We start from the raw sequence: 20,507 nt of genomic DNA on the forward strand, positions 1-20,507 counted from the left end.
AAATCATGCAGTGAAATAATTTTAGTATCTTAGTTGATCTAAATACTACATTTCTCAGATCCAACAAGTAAGAGTAAAAAATTAAAAAAAATAACCTTACTGGATATTGCAAAAATTACTGAAGTACTATATCCTTTTGTTTAATATAGTAATTTGGGCTCTCAGAAATGAATGACCCTCTTGGAAATTGGAAAGAAAAGGTGCTCAAAATACAGATCACATGACATTGCTGATATTGGGAATGAAGTAAAACTGACTAATTTCTGAAGAATATAGTTGAAGCTTAGTTTTGTAAGAGATAAATACATCAGGGAATTGAGGAACTACTGTTCCTTAAATTTTCACACTGTATTCTCTTTTGCTTTTTGTTTTCTGCCACCTTTTTTTTCCTCTTAAATAAAAAAAAAAAAAGAATTCTGTGTTGAATATTTCAAAAATACTTACAAACTCCAGGAAAGTAATATGTTAACAAACAAAAGAATGTGCATAAATAAATTTTTTCTTTATAACACAATAGGTGTTCTAAATTAATACTGAAGCATTTTTACGTCCATTAAATATAGGTAAATGCTTTGTCTTTGTGTTTACTACGAAGAACTAATCTTACTAAATCTTACTCTAGTAAATCCCAAATCTTACTCTTGTAAACCCTAAATCTTACTCTGAAAAAATTGAAGGACTAGCTTTAGTTCTTTAAGACTTCTAAAAGTGAGATGATTTTAATGCTAATTAAACCAAAACACAGAGACACACAGATCCAGTGTATGCAGTAACATTGTATAGAATAAGAAATTGAAGAATATATATCCTTAAATTATTCTCCTGTTCTTAAAATAAATAATATAAATGTTTTAAAACATTAACTCTTGTGTCTATTCTTTTCTTTTTGATGTTTTTACTTATTTGATTTAGTTTTAGCCATTGTAGAACATTATAAAGGATAAATTATAGTAATAGCAACAGGATCTGTAGTTAAGAATAATATTCGAAATCCTTATTAATCATTACAGATTATGCCCCACTTTATGTCACACAACAGTGAGTATCTCATATTGGAGTACTGTGGCTATTAACTTGAACTGGTAGTAAGCAGTTACTCTGAACCAGAGAAATAAAAGGCTTTTTACAGTATAGAAAGAATTTTATAATTAAAACTCTATTTTCTTTTCTTTGAGCTTCAGTAATTACATTTGATAACTTTTAAAATTCAATAGCTATGTGGTTTTCTTTAAAATTTTGGTACTGTAAAAAGATAAGCAGCTTTTTAAAAATAGCCATATACTGGTTATTAGGGATAATTATAATTGAATAAAATCTGATAATTACTATATATCATTTCATAATAATTTTTTGGATACTGTTTAATTTATACCTAAAATTACATATAATACTGTGCTTATTATTGACAGAACGTGATTTTAAGCACTCCATCAACTCATTTGAAACAGTAATGTCATCATTTATTTTAACATACAATAACATTTTAGCGAAAAAATATTTTTCATCTCTGTTGTTTTTCACTTTTGATTACCAGAAAGCAAGTTTTAAAAGTTGTGTTTAATGTATATATGGTAAGACATATTTTTTACACTATTAAACTGATTTAATTTTCAACAGAACAATATGAATGAAATTATCAAAAAGTATGGGAAAAATACAGTGTCACATAGACCAGTTGTGGCAAACCTATCTGTTGCAGCCAGCTATTTGTTATCATTGAAAGCTCTAAAAGACTCAACATCGCTGGTATAGATCATTCCACATTTTTCTGCCACCGTGCCTCTGGCACATGCTTATAACAGCCTCTGAGTACTTGGATGGATGAGAACAGTGAACTGAATCCTAGAGAAACAATTCCTTAGGTACCTTTTTGAGCCAGGCCCAGAGTCTCAAATAGAAAGTTTATACTTTGACACCTTTAGTCCTGCAACAGGTTGGGTGTTGGCGACTCATGATATGTCCTCTAGGCATCTTTCTTGTTGTCCAGTTTCATAATCTCTTCAAGAAACACATATCCTTTTCCCTCAGCTTACACACACTTCTTTTCTGGCCAGCATGTGAGTTATTGAAACTTTTCTGCTCTGGATTATGTTCCCAATGTTCACTGTACATCTGGCTAAAAGAAACCAGCAGCCTGAATGTTCAGCTGCTTTGAAATTTCCCCAAATAGATCAATTGGTTCACCATGTTTAAACATAGTCTTCCTCAGTCTCCTGACAGGCACAATATGTAGATGAGTTTTTTGTCAGAATGTAACTTGCTTGGTCTCCTTTTCCCAAGAGAATCTGCACTCCTTTCTAAAATCTGAAGGGCAGCCTTTACTCTCTGCAGTTCTACTAGCATTCCGGTCTGCAGAATCAATCAGAGTTGTTTATAAGCATTTGAGGATTTCTTTAGCTTCTATCTCCAAAGCATTCCAAATATTTTCTGCAAACTACTACCAAAGAGTTGTGAACCACATTGTCAGACATAATCATACCAGTGGCCAAGCATTCTAGTAGCAATTTTCTATATTGGTCCTAGTTACTTTTTGTTGCTGAGACACAATATATGAGACTCATAAATTAAAGGAGAGGTTGATTTTAGCTCAGTCTGTGGAGGTTTCAGTTCAAAGACAGGTGGCTTCAAGGCAGGGCAGCATGTCTAAGAGACATGGCAGAGAAAAACAGCTCATTACTTAGCAGCAGGACAGAGATGCATCAAAGAGGAGAGTAGAATAGGCCCAGTAAGGCCACACCCTCAGTGACATCACTCCTCCAAACAGAGTTCACCTCCCAAGTCACATTTAGCAGACTAATCCACTAATGAATCTCACGCACTCATATTCCGATCACCTTCTCAAAGCCCCACCTATGAGCTCATGAGACTTTGATGGGACATCTGCATACAATCATGACAGTCGGGTATAATCACAACAATGACCCCACTGTCAGCAAATCTCTATATTGGTCATTTTTTTCTTTGCTAGAATACAGTTCTCAGCATCCACAACTTAAAGGAGGGGACATTTATTTGTCTTCATACTTTAAGAAATGTTAATTCATAGTCGGGTAGCTCCAAGGCAGAAACATCATGTCAGGGGGGGTGTGGAAGAGCAAAACTGCTCACTTCCTAAGTAGAACACAGGAGAAAAGCATCAGGAGAGATACATGTTCCAAAGGCAAGTCCCAGCAGTCCACCTTCTTCTCTACCCAAGTCCAGTGATACTCCAACCTTGAATGTCAGTGATTAATCTGCAGTTGACTACCCCAAGATCAGTTGTCTCTGCAAGTATCTCTCGATTCAGTGTAGTTGACAATTAAGGTTTGTTGTCACAAAATTCCTGTAATACAGTAGTTGCTGAATCCAAATTGTCCTAAAGATAAGTCTGAAAGCAAGTTTTCTAACATTAAAGTATTCACTGAATGCAATTTCTAGTAAAGCAAAGAATAAACATAGTGAAGGGACAGATAAAAGACACATAATTCTTGCACTTCGAATTTTCCTTTTGTTTTATGTCTTTTTTAAAAAAAATTTTATCTAAGGAGAAAAAGAAAAAAAAATACAGAGAAAGGATACAAGTTATACAGATTAACAGAAAAAAAATAAACAGTAGGAAATCACTAGTTAATGGATTACATTTTGTCATCTTAGAAATAATTGTTCAAGTTACAAAATTAAAGCTTATAAAGTGGACATTCCTACAGTGAGACTACAAACAATTCTGTTCAATGATTCAACAAAAGTCAGTAATATCATTATCTATCTTATACACTTAAATATACATGCAGTTATATCATTTAGAGCACTTTCTTTTCCTCTCTTTTGTACAATGACAATTACATATTTTGGGTTTTGTTGCTCCCACAGTTCTTATTACTTTTTTGGAAGAGAGTAGAACCAAATGTGACATAACAGAACAGTCAGTCAAATCAAAAGGGTGGACATAATAGATAATGTAAAAGCATAATACTAGGTGATCAACAATGGTTACCATAATGCCTCCCGCTATCTCTAATAGAATTTCCTACATCATTAGTTATAATAAAATTGAACAAAACAGTAAAGAACAAAACCAACAAAACCAAAACATTGGAGACATTATAGATCTGCAAAAGTAGATAATTGGTGGGTGGCATGTAAGGACTTAGTTAATTGGGAAAAGCATTGTGTAGCTTCTTGTTATTTAATTAGTGATTCCCTAATTAAAGTAATGGGAATATAACAATTCAAAGCTTTTTTTGATCTGCCTATCTTCTTTAATAAAGTGTCACTCAGATATCTTATATGTTAAGGGATATTCAATGGAAAAGCTTACAATTCTTAGTGGTTTCTTAAGGTGCTGCCCAGAAACTTGTGTTGTATTTTCTTTTTTTAAGTTTGAGAATGAAAAAAGAATAGAATAATGACACAGGGTTTCAAAGCAACATAATAGTAGATTAACAATTGTTAATATACTGCATATTGTTATCTTCAAAGCAGTTGCTCAGATTACAAAATGTAGGCATGAAAAAAAATGATCAAACAATGGAAGCACAAACCATTGCTAGTAACCTGTTTCAGCACCTTCAGATGCTTTGTGTGATCTTCATAATTTTTCCTCTTGAGTCTTTTTGTGATTTCCATGGGAAACTGTTTATATAGATGTTCCTGAAAAACAAACTTATTGAAACTTTGGTTTTACTGAATCTGGAATCTTAAGACAGAAACTAACACAAGGGAGATGAAATAGGCACCTGAGACCAAGCAACCCCTAGAACCAAGATGGGAATATCTGCATGATAGATACTGCCTCTGGCTGTTCAGAACATTTTGGGTGTTGTGACTGAGACATGTCCTTGATGTTAGTTCCATGAATAGAGGAGCAATTGAGGGTACAAAAGAAATCTCCAGTACAGGTGGGGAAGTTGGAAGTATAGCAAAGTGGATCATAGAAGTCACAGAAGACCTCTGTTAGTGGGAGATTTGAGAAAGCACGGTCATGGAGACCAACCAAAAGTGAAATAGGATAATTATCCAGTGAGGGAAAAAAAAATCATTGATTTTGGCTCCTATTTGTGTGGGTATATTTGTTTAATTGATATGGTTATACTATTTCACATGATTTGTATATTCTTAGGATACAGTTACAAAGTTAATTTGGTTTTCTGGTGCTTCAGTAGAGACAAGGCTGCTTAGAGAGTTTGCTGGCAGACACTCACATTTACGATATAACAACCTGAGAACACAGAAAAAGAAAGAGAAGAAAAAACAGTATCTGGCCTTCTGAAATGAGCTAGACAATACTTTTTTGGTTTTAGTTATACTACTTACTAATCTCTGTTAGTTCATCCAAAGCACAGTTTGTGCTCTTATTGTTTGGTTACTTACTCATATTTTTTCATGCCTTAATCTTGCAACCTGAACAACTAGTTTAAGATAACATTATGCAATATATTAATTAGAATTAATTTCCTACTTTTTTTTCAAATTCCGTATACTTGCTGTCATTTTTTTTTCCTGTTTTCCATTTTTATAATTAAGACAAAAGAGGTAGATAGCATTTGGGCTTGCCTGTTGTTGTAGAATTGAGTGATAAATCAGATGGGTCTCAGTGTTTTTTGTTTTTAGGTTTTTAATTACTGTCTCCATTCAATTGACTATTATTGTATTTCTTATGGTTTTTATTTTTTGTGGTTCATTATTAGCCATTCATGTGGTTTTAGAAGTCTACCCATTTCTTCTGGATCCTCCAATTTATTGAATTACATGTTTTCAAAGTAGTTTTGACAATGTTCTAGATTTTAGCAGAGTATTGTAGTTTCACTTTTTAAATTTTAGTTGCATTGGTTTGGCCCTTTCCTTCATTTTTTCATACAAATGACTGTATTTTGTGTATTCTTTCAAAGAAACAGCTCTTCAGTCTATGATTATTTGTATATTTGTCTCAAATTCAGTAATGTCTGAACTGATGTTTAACAATTCATCCTTAAACTAGCTTTGCATTTGAATTGTTCAAGGTTTTCTAGGATCTTGTGGTCTATCATTACATTATTTATTTGTACTTGTTCTGTGTCTTGGTAACTTTTCTTACTGCTCAGACAAAATGTCTGAAACACAAAAGTAAGGAGGGAAAGATTTACTTCATTTTATAGTGTGTAGAGTTTTCAGCCCATGGTCAGCTGGTTTCACAGCAGAGTGGCATGGCAGTGGTACATCACAGAGGAAAAACAGTTAATAGTGTGACAGGAGGAAGACAGCAAGGAGCAGCTTGCCCTTCCATTTTATTCCCTCAAGGATGCAAGCCTTTTGGGTGGGGCCAAGTACACTGAGGAAAATTTCTGTCTTCATTCAGTCCACATCTGTAACTACATTACTTCCTATTTGTGGACTAGTGTAGTGCCACAGAGCTTTAATTTCAGTGCCACATGTGCTAGATTCAGCCAGTTCAGAAAACCCCACTTGAAGTAGTAGGTACAAGGCATAATGCTACTTTTTATGTGAACATTCATGGTTATAAATTTTCTTCTTAAAATCATTTTTATTGTGTACATTAGGATCTGGTATGTTGTAATGACATCACTTGATCCTGTAAGCTGTCACAGTATCTTCTTTATTTTGTTTGTGACTCAGTGATTCAATAAAGTGCTATGTTATTTCCATGTCTATGCCTAAATTTTTTGGTTTCTTTTGCCATTGATTTCTAGTATTATTGCACAGTGGTCCGACAATGTGCACAGAAAGGTTTCCATTACTTCATGTTATTTTAAGCATGATTCTTTGGATAATATGAGGTCTATTTTTGAGAAAATTTCATGTATTGCTGGGAAGATGTCTTTCATGTTTGGGTGGAGGGCTCAGTAGACATTCTATTATATCTATTTGTTTGAATATGTGCTTCAATTCCCATATTTATTTGTTTACTTCTTGTCTAGTTCATCGGCTTATTGGATGACATTGGGGGTATTAAAGACCTTTACTATAACTCTGTTGATGTATGTCTGATTTTACACCCAGGGATATTTCTTTTATGAGTTCAGCACTCCAATATTTGGTGTATATATATTGTATTTGCCTGTTAACTTGTAATATTATCTAATATGCTGTGCCCTTTTGTTGCTTTCTGCTCCATTTTGGCTTGAAGTCCAGGTAGACTGAAAATAAGATAATTGTTGCTCTCATCTTCAGGCTCAGGTTGCATGGAATGTTGTGTTCAACTTGTAAAATTAAGTCTATGAATTTCTTATTTAATTTTGGATTAAGTATGTTTCTTGTACATAATGTATAATTAGTTTTGGTTTTGCTTAGTACAATCTGGCAATCAGTGTCCTTTCATTTGGGAGTTGACATGAAAGTGTTTGAGTTAGTCTTGTCACTGCATCATCACACAGGAGACGTAGTCCATTGTTGGATAAGCAAAAAGCAGTCTGCTTACTTTTTCCTTTCTCCTTGATTGTATTACACTACAAGCATATTCATGGTTACCAACCATGGCAGAGGTGGCATTCCCATTATCCACACCTAGAACTGTGCTAAGCCAATCAGTGTAGTAATAAGTAGTCACACATCCTTCATTCATATTCACACACCCTGAATGAGCTACCTTGAAAAACCCCAAGTATAAGGGCAGGGAGCTTTGAGAAACAGCCAGATACAAGCCATCCCTAGCCTGAGAATTTCTGACGTGTTGGATTTGTGGTCTTGAATTTATTAAGGTGGTCATTGACAAAAAATATCCTATTTGTCCATTAACTGTGAAAGATAGTTTTGTGGGCATATTAATCTTGGTTGGAAATTGTTTACTTTTAGGGATTATAACACTTTGCTCCATGCTGTTATGCACTTTAAATTTTATGTTGGTTAGGAATGTACTTGGGGTGCATTTACTTTTCCATTTGACATGGAGCTTTTAAGATTTGGTCCTTTTGTTGGCATTTCAACTGTAACAAGCTGAAGAGTGGTTCTTTTCTGATTCTGGCTATTTGGGGATTCAATATTACATATTTACCTATATTTTAAATTATTTTTACATGTCTGGAAACTTTCCTTGTATGATTTCTGGAAACTGATATTATGTTACTCATGCAGTCCTCTGATTTTTCACTAATTCCAATGAATTATAAGTGAGTATTATTTGCATTATCTAGCAGCTATTGATCCATTTTCCTTGGTCTCTTGTTTTTAAGATATTCCTGACTCTATGGTCACATAAATGAACCCTAGGTTCTTGTTCTGACATTTGTGACTTCTGATTCCAGTGCTCTCACAAGATCTTTATAAAAATCTCCTGCATTTACATTTGGTGCATTTTCATGGACCATTGTTTTTGCTAGACTAGTCATTCATGTATTGGAAGATATTATGTTGTTCAGCTACATTTTAATCATGTCTTCTTTAAGAACTTCTTGTTTATTAAGTCCACTATCTGCTTAGTTATGTCTTCTTTGAGCTCACCAAGCACATTATCAATCTGTTTTCTTTTCTCTTTTATGTTTTGGTATAATTTAAGTGTTTGGCTTTATATTTTTTTCCTTCTGGATTCCCTGTGGATGAGTTTTGGGGCACTGGGTCTATTGGAGATATTTTCTTGCCCCGTTTGCCTATGTTTAATACTCTGTGTGAGAGTGTGTCTGTGTGCAGGCACATGCATGTATGTGTGCACATTAAGATTTGAGGACTTCTAAGATTGGAGTTTATTGCTAGATGTAGATCTCTTTAATCAGGATCTTATTTTCAGTGATGCACTCAGCATCAATAATTTTAATACTTTGCTTACCTCAACATTTCATCACTTCTGTTAATTTGAGGAGGAAAGGGTGTGGTGTAATTGGCTTAATGCTATTTTCTTATAAATAAACCGCAGTAGCATTGGTAGTTCAAGACAAAGCAGATATTGCCACATACTAAACTCCAATCATAGCCACAATTATATCACAAAAATAGGAAAGAAATCAATAACAATAGACTCCAAGAGAAATTGGATATTGGTGTAATACAAGAACAAATAAAGTGCCACTCAACCATTCATGAGTATAAATAAATGTAGAATAATAATAATAATAATAATGTATACAGAACTGTATATTAATTACTGATATACAATAAATGTATAATAAATTAAACAATAATACTATGATTAACAATAGAAAATAACAACAAAAAATAGAGTTAACTAAGTATTTAAAGATTAACAAAGCCTAATAGGAATATTAATAGAGGAGATAGGGAAGTGGAAATGAAAAGCAAACTTTTAACTTTTTTTTTAAATTTTAAATAGATTAAGACAAAAGAGGACATAACAAAGCAGATCAGATCAGAACAATTCAAGAAACAAATCATTTTACCACAAAACAAACCACAGTAACTACCATAATGCCTCTTTCTTTGAATTAATTGATCATAGTTTCATATACGATAGTATCAAACATAACAAAACAGTATAAAACCATTAAAGAGAATGAAATCATTACAGGGCTTTCAGAAACAAGCAGCACAGAATGAAAAATGGCTACTATATTATCTCATTGTCTATAGAAAATTTGTTTATGTTATCACTTACAATAATTTCCAATAAGATACGACGTGATAGAATCAAAGGAACAGAAAAAAAAGCATAGAACTTTAGAGTAAGATGATACTAAATCAGTTCTGCCTATTCTAATGTCTTGTTGTCTTCAAAATAGCTGTTCATACTATCACAGATAATAAAATCAAACAAACTAGGATAAAACAATTCCAACTAATGAATACAGACTTAATAAGGCTCCAAACCAATGTAATGGGGAATCATGATCACCATAAATTCTTATGTACACATACCATTTCTTACACAAGGGAGAATATATGGTATTTCTACATGTGAGTCTGATTTATTTCGCTTATGAGTATGGGCTCAAGGCATCCATTTATTTATAAATATCTCAATGTTATCATACTTTATACCTGAGTAGTACTCTATTTTATTTTATTTTTTTAAATTTTATTTAAAAGGAAAAAGAGAAAAAACAAAACAAAACAAAGCGGTGTAACGGTACAAGTAATACAGAACTACAAAAAACAACAACAACAACAACAACAACAACAAAAACGTAAGAAATCACCAGTTAATAGATTACATATTATCATCTTAGAGATAGTTGCTCAAATCACAGTATCAAAGCATACAAAGTGGACATTCAAACAGTGAGACTGCAAACAGTTGTCTTCAATGATACAACCGAAAACATTAATATGGTCAGCTATTTAACACCCCTAAACACACTTGCTGTTGTATCCTTTAGAGCTCTTTTTTTCCCTCTCTTTTTTACAACAAAATTTACACAATTTGTGTTTTATTACTCCTTAGTTCTTATTACTTTTTTGAGGGGTGAGAATAAAGTCAAATATGGAAAAACAAAGCTGTCAGTCAAAACCAAGGATAGACATAGCACATGATGTAAAACAGAGTACAAGGTTATCAACAATGGTTATCAACCATGTCTCTTGTTTCCTTAAAAAGAATTGTCTATCTCATTAGATATTATAAAGTTGAACAAAACAGTAGAGAACAAGACCAATAAAACTTAAGCATTGTAAACATTACAGGACTTCCAAAGGAGACAATAGTCAAACCAGAATGGGCATCTTAGTGAATCTTATTGCCTTCAAAGTGGTTGCCTATACCCTCAAACTTGATACTATCGCACAGAATGGAACAGAGTCTAATCAGTTAAAACAAGATCGTGGGAGTATTACAGGACTTCAAAACAAGTTAATAGGAAATCAAAAAAGTTACTATTATATACCCTGATAATTTAAAAAAAATTTCCCCTTAATTAAAAAAAACAAAAAATAACTAAATAATTTTTAATGAATAAGGCAGAGGTTGAGATAAAACAGGACATAACAATATAACAATACAGGTCAAAGCATGACTGTTTCAGCAACCTAGTGGTTCACCACCAAATTACCCGACTTAATAGTAGTTACCATAGTGTCTGTCTTTTTCCATGAAATATTTGAATAAAACTTCATATACTATAGTTTCAAATATTTCCATATCAAGAAGCCCAGAAGAAAGCCTTTCCAATTAATAAGTGAAAACTTTATAAGGCTTCAAAGCCACATAATGGGGAATCATGATTACCACATATTTTTATATATTTGAATCATTACTTACATTAGGGAAACTATTCGGTATTCACACATGTGAGATTGATTAATTTCACTTATGAGTATGGTCTCAAGCTGCACCCCTTTATTGATAAATATCTAAATGTGATCTTTCTTTATAGGTGAATAATATTCCATTGTATAGAAATACCACACTTTTATCCATTCCCCAGTTGATGGACACTTGGGTTGTTTCCAAGATCTGGCGATTACAAATTGTGCTGCTATAAACATAGGTGCACATGTATCACTGTGTTATGATGCTTTCAGTTCTTCTGGGAATATGCCTGGAAGTGGAATAGCTGGAATAAATGGGACTTCCAACCCCAGCTTTTTGAGAAATCTCCAGAATGCCCTCCACAAAGGCTGCACCAGTCTACACTCCCACCAACAATGTAGGAGAGTTCCTTTTTCCCCACAGCCTCTCCAGCATTTGTTGTTGTTGGTTTTCTTGATCCTGGCCATTCTTTCAGGAGTGAGATGGTATCTCAGTGTGGTTTTAATTTGCATTTCTCTAATGACCAATGATGATGAACATTTTTTCATGTATTTATTTGCCATTTGCATTTCTTCATCTGAGAAGTGTGTATTCATCTCAGATGCCCATTTTTGGATTGGATCTTTGAATTTTTGGGGTCTGAGTTTTTTAAATTCTTTATATGTTTTAGACAAGAGTCCCTTATCTGAGAGAGAGTTCATTAAAATCTTTCCCAGTTTGTGGGTTTTCTTTTCATTATGCTGGAGATTTCTTTTGACATGCAGAAACTTTTTAGTAAGAAGTGGTCCCAGTTATTGATTCTGGCAAGGATTTCCCATGCAGTTTGAGTCCTGTTCATGAATTCTCTACGTACTCCTATGTCTTCAAGGTTTCTACCCAATTTGTCTTCCAATAGATTTAGTGTTTGTTTTAATATTCAGATCTTTGATCCATTTAGATTTTAATTTAGTACATGGTGATAGACATGGGTCTAGCTTTAGTTTTCGGCAAATGGAGAGCCAGTTTTTCCAGCACCATTGATTAGACTGTCATTCTTCCAGTGAACCTGCTTGACTCCTTTATCAAAGATAAGGTGGTTGAGTGTGTTTGTAGTTGTGGTTTTATCTTCTAATCTATTTCATTGATCTTCGGCTCTGTTTTGATTCCAATACCATGTTGATTTCACTACTGTTGATTTGTAGTATAACTTCAAGTCAGGGATTGTGATGTCTCCTGCTTTGTCTTTGCTGCTTAGAATTGCCTTTGCTATTCTAGGTCTCTTCTGGTTCCAGATGAAATTTAGGAGTGATTTCTCTAGATCTATAAGGTATGCATATGTATTTTTATTGGGATTGCATTGAATCTGTATAACAGTTTTGAGAGAATGGCCATTTTCACAATGTTTGTCCTTCCTATCCATGAGCAAGGGATGTCTTTCCATTTTTTGAGATCATCTTCAATTTCTTTTTTCACTGTATTGTAATTTTCACTGTATAAGTCTTTCAATTCTTTCATAAGAGTCATTCCTAAATATTTCATTTCTTTGCTTGCTAATGTGAAGAGTGTTGTTTCTCTTATTTCCCTCTCTGTGATTTTGTTGTTCGTGTATAGGAATGCTATTGATTTCTGAGTATTGGTTTTGGATCCAGCCACATTACTGAATGTATTTATTGTATGTAAGAGTCTTTCAATGGAGTTTAGGGGGTCTTCTATGTAGAGTATCATGTCATCTGCAAACAATGATAATTTAACTTCTTTTCCTATCTTTACCGCTTTTATTTCTCTCATTTGCCCAATTCCTCTGGCTAGTACTTTCAGTACTATATTAAATAGGAGTGGTGATAAAGGACATCCTTGTCTTGTGCCTGATTTTAAAGTAAATGCCTTCAATTTTTGGCCGTTTAGTATGATGCTGGCTGTTGGTTTGTCATAAGTGGCCTTTATTATATTGAGGTAAAGACCATCTATTCCAATTTTCTGTAAAGTTCTTATCATGAATAAATGTTGGACCTTATCGAAGGCTTTTTCTGCATCTATAGACATGATCATGTGATTCTTACTTTTGGCTTCACTGATATGGTGGATTACATTAGTTGATTTACGTATGTTGATCCATCCTTGAATTCCTGGGATGAATCCCACTTGGTCATGGTGTATAATCTTCTTGATGATTTGCTGCATCCTACTTCCCAATATTTTATTGAGGATTTTGCATCTGTGTTCATTAGGGAGATCAGTCTATAGTTCTCTTTTTGAGTTGGGTCTTTCTCAGGTTTTGGTACTAAAGTAATATTTGCTTCCAGGAATGACGTAGGAATGATTGCTTCCCTTTCAATTTCATTGAATAGTTTGAAGAGTGTCAGCCTTAGGTCTTCTTTGTATTTCTTGTAGAATTCTGCAGTGAATCCATCTGGGCCCGGGCTCTTCTTTGTAGGTAAGGACTTAATTACATTTTCCATTTCATTAACAGAGATTGGGTTATTCAACAGTTTTACATCCTCTTGATCTAGCTTTGGTACTTCATATGTTTCTAAGAATCTTTCTATTTCTTCTGTGTTATCAAACCTTTGTGAGTAAAGGTTTTCGAAATAGGTGTTGATGATCTTCTGTATTTCCATTGGGTCTGTAGTGATTTCACCTTTTTCATTTCTTATTGCTTGAATTTGAGCTTTTTCTTCCCTTTTTTAATAAGGTTGGCTAGGGGCTTATCGATTTTATTTATTCTTTCAAAGAACCAACTCTTTGATTCATTGATTCTTTGGATTGTTTTTTTTAGTCTCTATTGCATTGATTTCTGCTCTGATTTTTATAATTTCCTCTCCTCTTTTGGCTTTGGGCTTGACTTGCTCTTCTTTTCTAGCTTTTTGAGGTGTAGCATCAAGTTATTTATTTGTATTCCTTCTGTTTTCCTGATGTGGGAACTCAGTGCAATAAATTTTCCTCTGAGGGCGGCTTTCATTGCATCCCACAAATTCCAATAAGTTGTATCTGCATTTTCATTTTCTTTTAGGTATTGTATAATTTCTTCTTTAATTTCTTCTGTGACCCACTGATTACTCAGGAGTGTGTTATTCAGTTTCCATGTGTTTGTGGGATTTTTGCAGTATCTTTTATCATTAATTTCTAATTTCAGAGTGCTATGATACGATAACATGCAAGGGATGATTTCAAATCTTTTGCATTTGTTTAAATATGTTTTGTGAGCTAATATATGGTCTGTTTTAGAGAATGATCCATGTACTGCTGAGAAGAATGTGTATTCTGATGTTGTTGGGTGGAACATTCTGTATATGTCTATCAAATCCATTTGTACGCAGGTGTGATTCAGTTCTGGTATTTCTTTGCTCATTTTCTGTCTGGTTGATCTGTCCCTTGGTGTCAATGGCATATTAAGGTCTCCGGTTACAATTGTGTTACTGATAATTTGAGTTTTCATTTCTGTTAATAGTTGTTTTATATAACTGGGTGCTCTGGAGTTTGGTGCATATATATTTCAGATAGTTATCTCTTCCTCTTGGAGTTTTCCCCTTATGAGTATGTAGTGACCTTCTTTGTTCTTTATGGTCATTGTTGGTTTAAAGTTCACGTTGTCTGCAAACAGAATGGCTACTCCTGCCTTAGTAGTCTATTTTTTAAAAAAATACCATAACATTATTACCATTCCTCAGTTGATGGACACTTAGGTTGTTTTCAATATCTGGCTATTACAAATTGTGCTGCTATAAACATGGGTTCACATATATCACTGTGGTACGATGCTTTCAGTTCTTCTGGGAATATGCCTAGAAGTGGAATAACTGGAACAAGTGGGATTTCCAACCTCAGCTTTTTGAGGAATCTCCAGACTGACATGCACAATGGTTGCACCTGTCTACACACCCACCAACAGTATAGGAGAGTTTCTTTTTCCCATATTCTCTCCAGAATTTGTTGGTAGTTTTTTGATTCTGGCTATTATTTCTGGAGTGAGATGGGATCTCATTGTGTTTTTAATTTGCATTTCTCTAATGAGTAATGATGATGAACATTTTTTCATGTATTTACTTGTCATTTGTGTTTCTTAATCTGAGAAGTGTGTATTCATCTCAGATGCCATGTTTTTGACTGGGTCTTTGAATTATCTGGGTCTGATTTTTTAAAATGCTTTATATGTTTTATACCTAAGTCCTTTGTTTGAGCGACAACGAACTAAGATATTTTTTCCAAGTTTGAGGATTTTCTTTTCACTATGGTGGATATTTTTTTTGACATGGAGAAATTTTTTGATAAGATGTGATCCCAGCTGTTGATTCTGGGAAATATTTCCCATGTAGTTTGATTCCTACTCCTATGTCTTCAAAGTAGAAGTCTGTATCTATCCCTATGTCTTCAAGATTTTTACCTCATTTGTCTTCCAACAGATTGAGTGTTTCTCTTTTAATATTCAGATCTTTAATCCATTTAGATTTTAGTTTAGTACATTGTGACAGGGATGGGTCTAGTTTTAGTTTTTGGCATGTGGAGAGCCAGTTTTTCCAGCACCACTTACTCAATAGACTGTCGTTCTTCCAGTGAACATGTTTGGCCTCTTTATTAAAGATAAGGTGGTTGAATGTGTTGGTAGTTGTGGTTGTATCTCTAATCTATTCAATTAATTTTCAGATGTTTTTATTCCAGTATCATGTTGATTTTCTTACTGTTGCTGTGTAGTATAACTTCAAGTCAGGGATTGTAATGTCTCCTGCCTTGCTTTCGCTGTTTAGAATTGCCTTTTCTATTCTATGTCTCTTTTGGTTCTAGATGAAATTTAGGATTGACTTCTCTAGATCTATTTAGTATGTTGATGGTATTTTCAATGGGATTGCATTGAATCTATATAACCCTTTTGGGTGATTATCAATTTTTACAATATTGATTCTTCTTATCCATGAGCAATAGATGTCTTTACATTTTCTGAGATCTTCTTCAATTTCTTTTTCAGGGTATTATAATTATCCCTCTATAGATGTTGTACTTTTGTGAGATTAATTCTTGAATATAACATATTTTTGGATGTTACTGTGAAGGGTGTGGCTTCTTTTATCTCTTTCTCAGTAATTTTGTTAGTGTATAGAAATACTATTGAGTTTTGAGTATTGATTTTCTATCCAGCTACATAATTTAATTTATTTATTATATCTACGAGTCTTTCAATGGAGTTTTGGGGGTCTTCTATGTAGAGTATCATGTCATCTGCAAATACTGATACTTTAACTTCCTCTTTTCCTATCATTACCCCTTTTATTTCTCTCTCTTGTCTTATTGCTCTGGCCAGTTTTCTAGTACTGTGGTGAATAGGTGCAATGATAAGGGACATCCTTGGCTTGTGCCTAATTTTAAGGTAAAGGCCTTCAGTTTTGGGCCATTTAATATGATGCTGGTTGTTGGTTTGTCATAGATGACCTTTATCATATCAAGGTAAAGAACATCTATTCCAATTTCCTGTAAGTTTCTTGGCATGAATGAGTGTTGGACCTTATCAAATGCTTTTTCTACCTCTACAGAGATGATCATGTGATTCTTTCTTTTGGCCTTATTGATATGGTGAATTGCACTTATTGACTTACATATGTTGAACCATCCCTGCATTCCTGGGATGAATCACACTTGGCCATGGTGTGTAATCTTCTTGAGGATTTGCTGCATCCTAATTGCCAATATTTTATTGAGGATTTTTGTGCCTGTATTCATTAGGGAGATGGGCCTGTAGTTGGCTCTTTAATCAGCTTTTGGTAGTAGAGTAATATCTGCTTCCAGAAGTGACTCAGGAAGAATTACTTTCCTTTTGATTTCATTAAAGTGTTTGAAGAATGTCAGCAGTAAGTCTTCTTTGTATTTCTTTTAAAATTCCCCAATGAATCCATCTGGGCCTGGGCTCTTCTTTGTAGGTAGGGACTTAATTTTCAATTTCATTAATAGAAATTGGTTTATTCCACTGTTTTACATCTTCTTCACCCCGCTTTGGTACTTCATTTGTTTCTAGGAATCTGTCCATTTCTTTTGTGTTATCAAACCTATGAGAATAGAAGTTTTTGAAATAGATGTGGATGATCTTCTGTTTTTCGACAGAATCTATATTGTTTCAACTTTTTTGTTCCTTATTGCATGAATTTGAGCTTATTCTTCACTTTTTAAATAAGGTAGGATAGGGGATTATCAGTTTTGTTTATTCTTTCAAAGAATCAACTCTTTGATTCCTTGATTTTGTTGGATTGTTTTGTTAGCCTCTATTATATTTATTCTGCTCTGATTTTTATAATTTCCTACCTTCTTTTGGCTTTGGGCCTGACCTGCTCCTCTTTTTCTCGTAGCATTCCTATACAGTAACAACAAAATCACTGAGAGAGAAATAAAAGAAGCCACACCCTTCACACTAGTATCCAGATGAGGCAATACAAATGGAAAATAAATACATGAAAATGTGTTCATCATCATCACTCATTACAGAAATGCAAATTAAAACCACACTGAAATTCCATCTCACTCCATAAAGAATGATCATCATAAAGAAAACTACCACATCCCATTTGACAAACCTATTTCACTTCTAGTCATATTCCCAGAAGAAAACATAAAACATTATACCACAGTGATATAAGTGCACCCATGTTTATAGCAGCACAATCTGTTATAGCCAGATCTTGGAAAGAATCTATGTGTCAATGAACTGAGGAATGGATAAAAATGTTGTAGTACTTTTTATAAAATAGAGTAGTGCTTAGCTATAAGGAATTATCACATTGAGATATTTATAAATAAATAGATTTAGCTTGAGACCATGCTCATAAGTGAAATAAATCAAACTCACATGTATAAATACTGTATATTCTCCCTAGTGTAAGAAACGGTAAGTGTACATAAGATTTTTTGGTAATCATGATTCCCTATTACATTGCTTTGAAGGCACAATGTTTTCATTCATTAGTTGGCATGGTTTTATTCTAGTTTGTTTGATTTTATTATCTGTGATAGTATGATCAGATATTAAAAAGTAAAATATTAAAATAACCATTGCTGATTTAATATCATCTTGGTTTGAAGTGCTACCATGCTTTTGTTCTTATGTTTCCACTGGTTCTATCCACTGGATTTTATTTTGTGTGACAGTATAAACAGATATTTTATGGAAAATGAGATGATAGACTAGCCATTGTTTATTTTTGGTTATTTGGTTCTGAATGCCCTGTAATACTTTCATTCTCCTGAATAGTATTTTACTATTTTGTTGTGGTTGATACTATTGTATGTGAAGGTAAGCTCAAGTATTTCAAAAAAAGAGACATTATGGTAGCTACTGTTAATATACATACAGTTGTCTTGTGGTGAAGTACTGTGTTGCTTACATTGTTCTGTTATGATCTTCTTTGTTCTGTATTCTTTTGTCTTAATCTCTTTAAATTAAAAATTAATAAAATATGCACCACTGATAAGTGCTTAATTAACAAAGAAAAGAGACATAAAATAGACTAAGGGGATATAGTTATAATTGTGAACAGCAGTTTAGGAAGTAAACTGAATATATGAAACTGGAGTATTTGTTCACACATTTTCTCCATTTATAAATAATTTAAATGAGGGCAGCTAGAGAGAGTGAAGGGGGAAAAGAATAGAGGATGGAAGAGACTGTTTACACTGTACCATGCTGTATTTTATGAATTCCTAAATTCTTAGGTCTGAAAGGAAAGTAGAAACCCAAGTCCTGCTAGTGACCTTGGACAGAAAGTGTTCAGTGAAGCCCATGGACTCTGTCCTGAGATCAGATACCTTCTCTGCTCTCCCCTCCTCCCTGAGGAAAGGACTCCTATTGGGGCTGGGCTGAGCTTGGGTATCAGATATACTTACATTGCCAAGGTGGGGATTGTGTCATGTATTTTCACATCTTATACACAGCGATGTCATGGATCTACTTTCCTTCTCCTATGCAAGTATTTTGGCATTTGACATCTCATTATTAGACTAAAAGTAGTAAATTCATTTTAGATCATGTTCATTCGACATTTTTTCTTTTTTGGAGACATGATCTCACTATGCAGTTAAGACTGGCTTTGCATTCTCTTTGCAGGCTAGCCTGGTCTCACACTTGCAATTGATTCTCCTGCCTCAGCCTCCAAAGTGCTAGGATTACAAGAACGTGCCACCACATTGGTTAATTTGACATTTAAAAGAAATCTTATTTCACAAAATTTTTAAGTTTCCTTGAGGTGGCAATGGATGACCATTAAGTGAAATTCCTAAATAGAAAATGAAAAATGTACATACATGTATATGCACTTATACAATTAATTTTAACCAAAATGTTCTGTTGACCTCGGGTAGGTCAAAAGTCACTTGAAGGCTATGTATTTCAGGGTCTCTTCAGGTCATAGAACGTTAAAACAGAAAGAAAATCCTAGAGGCCAAATGAAAGCCCTCAGTGCCAGCTTCCATTCCTGCACCCGCTCTTGTTGCCTTTCTTTCCCAGTGGAAAGAGCGCCGCCTTCTGGTTCTGAATCAGGAAAGTTTCTGTATGGGTTCACCGTGATGTTCCCTCACTCTGTATCAGCTGGCAGTGTGATACAGAGCCATGTCCTAGGGTCTAAGGCTACTCATTTGCAGTTACAGCGTATCCTTGCCATTGCTGGTCAGGTGGTGAATTGGCACTTCATGGAGTCTGCGTAGCTGACATAGCTACTATCATAATTAATGCATGTCCTCCACTCTAGTTCCTTCCTTGGAGGCTGGCAGAACCAGTGCCATAGCTAGTGAAAGTGTATCCAGAAGCTGCACAGGAGTTTCAGGAAGCCCTCAGACTTCACCAAGCCTCCCCTGACTCCACAACTCCTCATAAGCCTAGACACATGGAAACAAAAGAAGATCCTGATCTGGAAATTGTCACACATGTCCACTGTTATCCCTCTCATGTCCACTTCCCCTTCCTTTATTTATTGTTCACAATTTACCTTTCAGAAGTGCAAACAGGAAAACCCAACTCAGCCCCAAATCTATAGTGATTGTCTGTGCTCATTTCTGATCACTTCATGGTAATAGTTGCCCATCCAAGGCTCAGTTTCTGTCCAGAGCTCAGGATCAGGCCTAGGCTGGTTTTCATGGGCACAGAGAAGCTTCATTTGCATTTATTCCTGCTATATAAATAGCGCTGTTATTAGATCCTTAGAGCAGGCTGTGTCCACAGCAAACGTGAGTGCACTGGGCAAGTCTGATAAAAAAGACATATTCGCTATTGTGATAGTACTCTGTTGTGTTTTTGACTTTTCATCAGTCTTCATTTCTGTCCATATACTCAGATCATGCCTTTTATGTTAATGATGCTTGTTTTGTAAACATGTGAAATATTGAGTGCCATGAAAAGTTGTGTCCTCCACTTAGGATCTGATGCTGTGTGAATGTCTTTCCTGTTTTCTAG

At 34.3% G+C, this 20,507-nt stretch overlaps 1 long non-coding RNA gene across 4 annotated transcripts in view; it reads left to right on the forward strand.

Annotated features, from left to right (window-relative positions):
- The window catches only part of LOC106027413 (uncharacterized), a 127,774-nt gene that overhangs the window by 54,090 nt on the left and 53,177 nt on the right, over window positions 1-20,507 (forward strand). Inside the window, exon 4 of one of the 4 annotated variants that reach the window (XR_010047712.1) lies at window positions 150-20,497. The exons of the other annotated variants lie outside the window; for them this stretch is intronic. This is a non-coding gene — a long non-coding RNA (uncharacterized LOC106027413). Of the gene's footprint in view, window positions 1-149; window positions 20,498-20,507 lie in introns of those variants that run through there. 4 annotated transcript variants of the gene reach the window in all.

This window comes from Cavia porcellus, unplaced genomic scaffold (assembly GCF_034190915.1).
Source record: "Cavia porcellus strain 051 isolate PalLab524CR breed Dunkin Hartley unplaced genomic scaffold, mCavPor4.1 scaffold_5, whole genome shotgun sequence".
NCBI lineage: Eukaryota > Metazoa > Chordata > Mammalia > Rodentia > Caviidae > Cavia > Cavia porcellus.